Below are 10725 nucleotides of genomic sequence, written 5' to 3' on the forward strand. Positions count from 1 at the left end.
AGTGATGTGAGAGATGTCTCGAACTCGTCCTTGTCTGTACTCATCACGTTGGCTTTGAAACGAACCAGATCGGCCACGGCCTCTTCCTCTCCAGTTACCGCGACCTCTTTGTCCTCTGCCTCTTCCGTATCTTCCATAGTTTTCTGTTTCACCATACATAAGTTTAGTCTGATCATCACCTGCATCATCTTCATCTTCCTCTGTAATTCTTTCTTCATAAACTTTGAGCCGGCCAACGATGTCTTCAAAGCTTGTATTCTTTAGATCGAGCATCTGTTCAATGGAGGCGACGATTTGAATATACCTCTTTCTAGGTAAGCTTTTCAAGAATTTCTTTACAAGCTTAGGTTCTTCTATCGTTTCTCCCAGTGCGTCTGCTTTAGAAGAGATTTCAGACAGTCGTCCAGCGAAAGCATCTATTGTATCTCCATCTTTCATCTTGGCTCTATCAAATTCATTCATTAATGTTTGTAATCTAGCTTCTCTTACCCTCTCAGCTCCAAGATTACGTGCCTTTATTGCGTCCCACACACCTTTGGCTGTCTCCGAGTTTCCTATCTGTAGTACCAAAGCTTCTGGAACAGATTGAAACAAGTAAGCAATTGCCATATTGTTTTTCTTCTCATCCTTGACTCCAGGATCAATTGCTTCCCATACTTCACTGACCTTAAGTGCTATTTTCATCTTCATGCTCCATACAGTGTAGTTTGTGTTAGTTAGCATTGGAAACTTCACAGATGGAGGTCCGGTCTCTTTGTTCATAACAGGCTCATCCTTCACGTCTGCCATTGTCGGAGATATTTCAAATTAGGTTTGCAAGGCTCTGATACCAAATATAGAAACCAGAACTCTCAATATCAATAAGACGTCTTCTTATTAATCACTCAAACTCACAACCACAATATCAGAATCAATCACAAAACTCATAGCTAATGTCTCATACGACATTGCTTTATAAAGACATCGTATTTCCTATTGCTAATAGTAAACACAAATCATAAATCAAATAGGAATAGGTAACTCAATCATTATCTAAATAGATAACTTGTATCTTAAGCTTTCTTCAAGCTTACTCCAACAGATCATCACCCGCTCGACCGAGCGGGAATCAATTTTTATTTTTTTATCTTTGTTTGTACTAAATGTTATACATGATTGCAATATGTATTAATATAAAATTTTGATAAATAACAATGTGTACTAATGTGTTTAAATAAGCAATGTGTTTAATTACTAAATTTGATTTTTAAAATTTATGATAACATAAAGTAGATTTTTTATATTATTTAAATATATATAGTGCTATATATTTTGTATTTTCAACATTTATCATACAAAACTTTCATTAGGATATTATTTATATGAAGATATGTGTAACATAATATACTTATATATTATATAAACATATCTACAATTTTCGCAAAGGCCATGCACACCGCACGGGTTTTATTTTTAAAATGTATTCTATATTGTTTAGTTTTATGTAGTATCGAGTTTGTATAATTCAATTTTGTGTTTAAAGAACAATATCAAAACTGTTTTTCGTATGTAAAAATAACACTTTGCAAGCGCGATTTTTTTCATTTTATTGTAACACAAAATTTGACATAAAACTTATGTTTTTGTACATTACGAAGTTTAATTTTTTAAAATAATTATTACATAATTTCAAAGTGAATTTTATCTCCGAGGTCTAATATATTTTGTGTGTAATGGTTCAAAGCATTTGATATATATTATATTTCAGTTTGGTTTGTTTTTAGTATTATTGTATAAGTATAATACTATACAATATTATTATATTCTATACAATATATAAAGTTATGTGTTATTTTTTTTAGAAAGTAGATTAGACCCAACGCAGTTAAAGAATAATCATATCTTTATGTATGTGTCTATGACTTATCTACAACTGAATGTTATTCGTACTAATAAAATTAATATAGCCAATGACAGTATACTGATCAATTTAAAATGAATTGTATAGGATAATTCTACTACAATTAATATTTTTAGCATTTTTAATATCTATCTATTTAAATCGACATGTAATAAATGTGAAAACCATATATGGAATATGGACAAACAGAGGAATTGTATTTAAGGAAATACATCAATGCAAAGTTAGACTATGGTACATATTATATATAAAGAATTGAGACATTTAATTTAAATATATGAGGTCCACCTTTAAAATTCACCTAGAAGAAGTTGTAATGTTTCTGATTTAATAAGATAGATACACAGAGCACATTTAAAGATTATTCTAGTCAAATATGACCCAAAAATATCATTCTACTCGAATATGTTTGTATACATGTTACGGCATTATAGTCTATACTCTAATTAGAGTGTCAAACATAACTAATACTAGATCATGACCCGCGCGTCTGCGCGGGTTTATCTTTTGATTCACATATTTTATATACATGTTGCATATTATTTAAGATTTATAATATAAAAAGTTAGAATGATCCGGAACCAGAAAAAATCGACCCGGACAAAAAAAAACCAAATACCTACTTAGATCCAAATGTTGAGAACTCGAAAAACTCATACCTGAAATGAACATATTTATACCGATCCAGTGAGCTAAATTTCAAACATAATATCTTTTGTTATATTTTTAATTCATTTTTTTGGGTTGGTGAGAGTTACTATTTATTAGGAAGATTTTTGGCTAATTTAATGGTATATATTCGTAGGTTTCTTTTTTTCTGAACAGGATAAAAAAGATTTGGGTCTTGATTAAATTTATCTTATATAACAAATTGCTGCTATAAATATTTTTTATAAAAACTAATTTATAACAGTAGTATCATTTTTGTTATAAATTAGTATATCATGGTTTATAGGTTAAAAGTATAGAGTTAGTCGTCTTCATAGTATTGCTAATATTGATAGATGCAAGTTAATGAATACAAATAATATATTGTATTATTAGTAATCTGTCGTATAGTATTATATGTTAGTAGATGTATTATTAATAATCTATCTTATAGTATAATATGCTAGTGGATGTATCTAACTTATAGTAAAATATATGCAATATAAAGAAACATGCGTAGTAGATATAATAATAAGGTAAGAAGTGAAAAACTATGGTAATGTTTGATATTAATTATTTATAAAAATGCATGTTTAATAATAAATAGATTAATATAGCATTAATTACATAAGGTCCAACTTTAAAATCCACCTAGAAGAAGTTGTAATGTTTCTGTTTTAATAAGATAGATGAGAATTGAAATGATAGAAACATTGAATCATTCTTAATCCATGTTTCATGTTAGGTTTCGACCATGTAATATTATATTCTAATTTTCTTTCGATTAATCATTTGAAACTTGTGGTTCATTTCTCTCCTGCTCAACTTCTCACAATGAATTATCAGTAGTCCATATCTCAGAATCTTCTTCACATTTTCAGTTTAGTTCGCATCTTTGTGGATTCAGTTCGCTTCGGATTTCTACGAGTTCAGTTTAGATTCTAATAACCATTTATTTATTTTAATTAAAGTCCATACATATTTTTAATTTATATAATCTGAAAATAAAAATAATATTATAAATTTTAATAATTTAGGCCAAAATACATAAACTTCACATTAGTTTAGCTTAAATATTTGAATAAAAATCAATGACATTTAAGTATTTTAGGTATTTTGAGTATTGTTACCTATTTTAAACATATCTTTTATTTTTATATATTTCCAAGTATTTTGGAAAACTTAAAAATAACTTATATATTTTGTATATTCTTTTATATATTAAATTTAAAATAATTAATATATTTAAGTATATCAATCTGGTTCGAATATACTTGGACACCCGAAATATTTCAGTTCGGATAGGATTCGGTTTCGGTTCTCTAAATACTAAAAATTTAAACCGGTTCGGATATCTTACCAATTTTGGTTAAATTTCAGTACTACTTTTCAGAATGAATTTGGTTCGGTTTTCTGGATTCAGATATTGTCCAATCCTATATTTTTATTGTAACAAAAATTTTAAGTGAAAGTGACGGTGGTTCATATTTATTTACGGTACACAAAAATTTATAAACCAAAACACATTCTACTATTTACATAATCAATTTACTTAACCGCTAGGATAAGATCTGCGCTTTGCGCATGGTGAGCTTATATAATAAAAATTAAAAATATATAGTATTGGAAAATTAAATATGTATATGTGTTTAAATTTTTTAATATGAATACAATTATGGTTTTTATATAATCATCTATATGTTGGGTTAAGCATTTGTAATTGTAATTTAAATTGTAGACCGAAATCTATTTTAAATTTATGATGACATGATCAATTTGTGCTTAAAAATTTTATCACTTTTTATACCTATAAAATTGTAATATGGACATCAAGTGAATTTTTATTACAAAGTCAGATTCTATAATTTTTTTAATACTGTACTTTAACATCACTAAGAATCGTTTTAATGGTTTTAGAACCAGCAGCTTAGTACTATTTCCAAAATCAAATTACTTTGAGATTAGTATTGCACATAGTTCTGAAAGATTTCAACTGGACATCTAAATTGATACAACTAATTTTCTTGCTTTAAGTTGTTACTTTAATTTAAATATATTATTTGATTTGAATATTTACTAAATAAAATCCATATAAATACAATTTTATGATCATTTGTATCTTTTTATAACAAAAAAATGAAGCCATTGATCACAAAAATTTCAAATAATTTATAGTCGTTTTAAAAAATTAAAAATATAACATATAAGAAATAATATAATTTTTTATTATATGGTTAATGTGATTGTTTAATATCTTTTAATAATATAAATATAAACAAAAAGAGCTAAGATACAAAAATTGTTATCAAATATTTATTTTTCATAATCATTAATTGTGTTATAAACTAAAGAGAATGTGGAGAGTGATTTGTGAGAAAGTTGTGTATTTTCTCATTAGCCAACACCACATTATATAGTGGTTTGTACAAGGTTTACAAATGCTTTACAAGGAAGTAAATCTATACATTGATTACATTGACTACATTGATGTCATACATGAAGACTTGGTCAAGGTGATGATAACGAGGTTGACTGAGTCTTCTCTTCTCGGACCGGTTTGTAGATGAACCGATGTAGACCGGATGTAAACCTCCTTGCACTTCCTCTTGTACTTGTTGGACTTGTCTAGTACTTGATTAAGTACTTGGTTATGGTCCATCCACACAATGGATTTCATAACACTCCCCCTTGGATGCCATAACCATATGAGTTCGTAATATGCTTAATGTTGCCTCATTAAAACCTTACTAGGAAAACCCATTGGGATAAAACCATAGTTAAGGAAAAAGAGTACAACACATATTACTCCCCCTGATTTGAACATCACTTGCTGAATAGATGTTCATGGATTCTTTACTTGAACAATCTTGTATTGTTCGGACATATCATGTCTCTTAGAATCCTGATGGTACTTTAGAAAATGTACCACTTTGATATCGACCACTTTAGTACTTTAGATAAAATGTACTATTTTATACTCTGGTCGTTTTGATTATGGTCCTTGACCAAATCACTCTTATATGCCTTTCCATAATATTGGCTGGCTAGTACTTTAGATCCTTTGTATAATATGGATCATCATTATATCAAGTATGAGCTACTTAGCTCTTTAGGACTTATTGACATGTCTTAGCTTTATGAGTATAATATTATTTCCATAGACAACTTTATACATAGGTCATGTCTGTTAGATCATGATCCTTATATCCATATGTCCATAGATGATCTATGATTGATCTGAGACATTGTCAATCTTAGTGTGCCGGCAATTCGTACACATATATATATATATATATATATATATATATATTATATATATATATATGGACGATTGGACTGATCTAGGCCGGACACGGTCATGACATAGAATTGATCTAATTGATCCTCAAATTTATGTCTAATGACATCCATGATCTACAGCTTTATCATGGACCAAATCTTATAATATGGTCGGACCCGTTGGGTCGCATATGGACGCATAATGCGGTCCTACACCTTTTGTTCAAAGATGAACTTTGATCTTATAGCTTATCTTTATGATAGCTTATTCATTCATACCACAGCTTGGTTGGTTCATGCTGAGAATTTTGACCAACCATAAGTATTACCAAAATTTTGCTAATTTGTGGTGATGGTCTATAACCTTTCTAAGGTTTCATGAATAACCATTTAACCTATCTTAGGCTGGTTAGTATATCACAAGGAATTTAAAATTCCTCTATAGACTGATTTGAACTGTTCTTATAGAACTCTTCATTTGCTTATATGTAGCAATTTAATTTAATCCCGGAACAGCTCTGTTCATGCGAACTTCTTTTCTCATCTTATGATTCTGAGCTTAATACATTTTGGTAAACCTTTTAGGTACCAATAATATTATTATCATCCAGTGAGTCATATATAACATACTACATCTTTTGAATTTCTTCCAGACATTATATGTAGTGACATATGTAGTATTATCCACCACTTTGGATTATATAGACCTCCCTTGGTCTGTCTCACGATTTATCCTTCTTTCAGGATTTATTTATTCACTGGGCATCATATGGCGTTTACATATTCATGGCCAATTCAATACGCCTTTATCTGTCACTTTTAGAAACCCCACGTTTCTTTCTTTATTCATTATTATGAGTACTCTTGCGTGGGTTCATGATCCTCGATTCATTATTCATGTGCTACATATTCGCGCTTTTTCTTATGAATGTATTGTGTCGACACATTTATATATATATGGTTTCCTTCCAGACATCAAATAATTCATTGAGATCTCATCATTATCAATGCCTTCAGTACCATGAGGCCCAGCGTCCCGAACCCCAAGTGTTGATACTGACGGCATAGCCATTTCGGCCTTGTCTGGAAAGTCTATGACCTCGGTTTCTTTTTGCACCTTTCTTTAATTTCCGAGGTTCCTTTTGGAACATATATTCGGTCTTATATTAGACTCTGTAGCAACTTGTTTGTGTCTTTAAGACATCAAAACCGTGTGGTGCTAAGCTGGGATGACATAGTCATTCTTTCTCGGGTCAATGTGTCTGGCATTTTATTTTGCTATCATTGTAGCATATGGACGTCTATAAATCTTTTCTAGTCCGAGGATCTTTGCCAAGACAATGATGGTTGATAACATTCTTTACCAGCTTATTACTTCTCCTTTCAAATGTTGGATATTGGGATTCATAAACTCTATGTAATCCTTGTTCCTTGGCCTATGATTAAATCACCCATTTTGGCTCAAGGTTTCTTTTAAATTAATGGAGAAAGTATATTCATAATATATATCCAACATATATTCCAAATCCTCCTTATGAGATTCTAAGATCATATGATCTTTAGATGGCACATATATTTGTGGTGGATTCATTCATAATATCTTAATTCATAATATCTTAATATGATATATGTCTGGACTCATGACCCGTATTAGTCTGAGGTGGGAATATTTATTATCACTTATATGGCCTGATATAATATCAATGGCCTGATGCAAGTTAATCTTTTATAACTCATGATGTCCCCAAGCATATGGACTTTTAGATTTTGAACCTTATAGGTAATGGTCATAATATCATAAATTCAACCAATATGTAATATGGTTGTGGACCATGTTTCACGGATTTTAGTATGGTCATGTATCATGGGATTTGTCCTCACTCCCCCTCATGAACATACTCTAATTCGTGGTGCTTGGGACAATAAATTCCCTTGTGCATAGATATATATTGCACAAACGTGAGATCTTATGGGATAGCTTTTGTGCCCTTAAATCTTTGCATCATAATTCAGATGGCTAAGTATGGTAATGCCATCTAAGTGATAATTTCGTGGGTCAATCAAACATGATTATGATTGCCCTGGCTATTTGCCTAATATCATATTGATCTCTAGATCAATAGAGAATGTAGTCTCGACCACTTAGGCGATTTGAATTTAGGTACTCTTATTTGCCCATAGTTGGAAACAATATTTTCTTCTTAATTCAATGGGTCTTACAGGGTGAATATAATGCCTTTTAGGCAATGCCTTGGTCGGACCTCATTTCCTTTCTTTCAAGGAATGTCCAAATGAGTTCAAGAGTATTTTATGCATCATAATAGAGCCTGGATGGCCGAGCATGTCGTGCCATATGTTATAGGCTTCTCTGAACTCTTTGGAAAGTGATTTGGGGGTACTTAACCCACAATCATATTTATCTTGGCTTAATGAAGGCCTATAGATATACTAGGTATAGTCTCTAGGACTTTCCTTTGGCCTTGGGCATTTTCATAAATCATAAGGAATCCTTTCTTTCCTTTGCCCATAGTTTCAATATGTAGACCATTCATATGAATGTCTTTGAAACTTTGATAAATTTTACTTTGATTTATGTGGAATGTAATGTATCAGAGATTTTTAGATGCGTGCCTTTAGGCATCATGAGGTTGGACTAGCCATGACCTTGAATAAAATATCTTTTGTCTCATAATGTAATGTGGCTTGGTCCACAATAGAGAAAAAAGACAAAGTAAAATGATGTCAAAATCTAATTGGCCTCTTTAAGGCAATATGAAGTCTCGTATTCAAGCTGATCATCATTCTTATGTTCGAAATTATTCGCACCATCTAGATGGACCCAATGGGCCATAGGGTTCTATCCCTTTATGCTCTCCTGGTAGAGTTCAATAAGGTGTTTGGGAGTTTTACATCGGTTGGCCCAATGATTATTCATCCACTGATGGCAAGCAGATTTGGTCGAGGCCTGGGTTTTTAAAATCGGACTTATTCCCACGGACTTATACCCACGGCTAGGTTGATAACCTTGGCCTCGGCCTCGACTAATGCTGTAGGTGATATCCACGCACACCCTTGTCATCTTTCGATGGCCTTTCGCATGGCCATGGTTTGACTCTTTCATATGGCTCTGTGGCCGTATGTGCCTTAGGCAATGCCTTAGAATCCAGAAGGCCTCATCTCACTATTCCTCATGAGTAACTCATTGTTTTGCTTAGCAAGCAACAAACAAGAGATTAAATTTGCATATGTGGAGGAACCCTTTTCTCGGTATTATTGCTGAAGCAAAACATTGCTTGTGGAATGTAGAGAATTTCTTCTCTAACATGTCAGCATATGTGATAGTCTCTCCACACAGTTTCAACTTTGAGACTATCATGAATAGAGCCGAGTTATACTCATCCACAGACTTATAGTCTTGGATCTTTAGGTCCCTCAAATCATATAGGACCTTTGGTAATAGCACCGTACAATGGTGATCATATATGGATTTCAATTTTTATCCAAAGGTCCAGAGGATTCTCAATAGTGAGATATTGATCATTGAGACTTTCAGTAAGGTGATGGCGTATGATTAAGAAAATCGCCTTGTATCTATCTCAAAAGTGAGAAATTTAGATTCAATCACCAAGATTTAGATTTCAAGATGATTTTCAACATCTGAATATTTAACATTGCTTTCAAGCATCAAGAATTTATGCAAGCAAATGTATATGATTTTCAATAATGCTTCCCCCCAAATCATATAATCTATTTGCTTTAAGCATTTCTATTATGACAATGATCAATTGATCACTGCATCTAGTGATCCTTTTAATTATAATTCATATTTGGATTGATTATATATATGTATATAATTTCATATAGGGTTTCCAAGCCCTTTAGAATTTTGAATAAGGATCAATCATAATTTTAAATGAGATCAAGCAATATGGATGAAAATTAATCACAATGGTCGAATGATAAATGCATGGCTCAAGAACTAATCGGATGTATGTTCTTTCCTAAGCATTGGACCGAAAAAAATATGAATGTGATGAGGATATTTGGCTTTCAAAGATCATAAAATAATAACCGATTCCTTCCCTCCTTTACCGGGTAAACCAAGACAAGAAAATTTATAATTTTCAGCAAATGTCTAAACCAAATTCAATTATATTTTCAATCAATTGGTTTCAAGGAAGGTTTATATTTTAATAAAAGCAAGCATGCTTAATTCTTAATAAAACTATATGACAGGAAGATGCATGGAAATGATCAGTTCATGATATGTGAATGATCTAACAATTTACTTATCCATGTTCGATCGGTTTAGACAGGTTTATAATTTCAATCAAAGCAATCATGCTAAGTTTAAATGAAAACCGATTTGGTCTAATTATATGCAAGCAGAGAGGATCATTTAGATGCAAGCAATATGAACCAATTTAATTTATATGAACTATTATCAGGATTTTCAATGATATGCAAACATAAAATCAGTCTTATCAATATGAAATTATGTATGGTCAGATTTTTAAACAATATGACAATTGCATTCAAAGTTGGTTCAAGATGATTCAAGATGATTCAAATTTTTACTAAACTTATGCTATCAAGTATGCAACAAGATTACTATATAATTTAATCATCAATTTCAGGCATATGGTAAAAGATCAAGATTAACTATCAACTTATGTGATCAATATTCAATATGATATGAAATCTATTCAAGGTTGGTTCAATTATTTAGCTATCAACCTATATGATCAAATGATTTCATGCATATTTATTCTATCTTATTAAAATCAAGACTATATGTTATAAAAAATTTATAAACATTTTCAGTCAAAGATATGCATTTAATAAAATCAAATATGCATTTATAAAAACCGATTTTGCATTTATAAAAATCATAAAAA

This window comes from Raphanus sativus, chromosome 9, assembly GCF_000801105.2.
Source record: "Raphanus sativus cultivar WK10039 chromosome 9, ASM80110v3, whole genome shotgun sequence".
Classification (NCBI taxonomy): domain Eukaryota; kingdom Viridiplantae; phylum Streptophyta; class Magnoliopsida; order Brassicales; family Brassicaceae; genus Raphanus; species Raphanus sativus.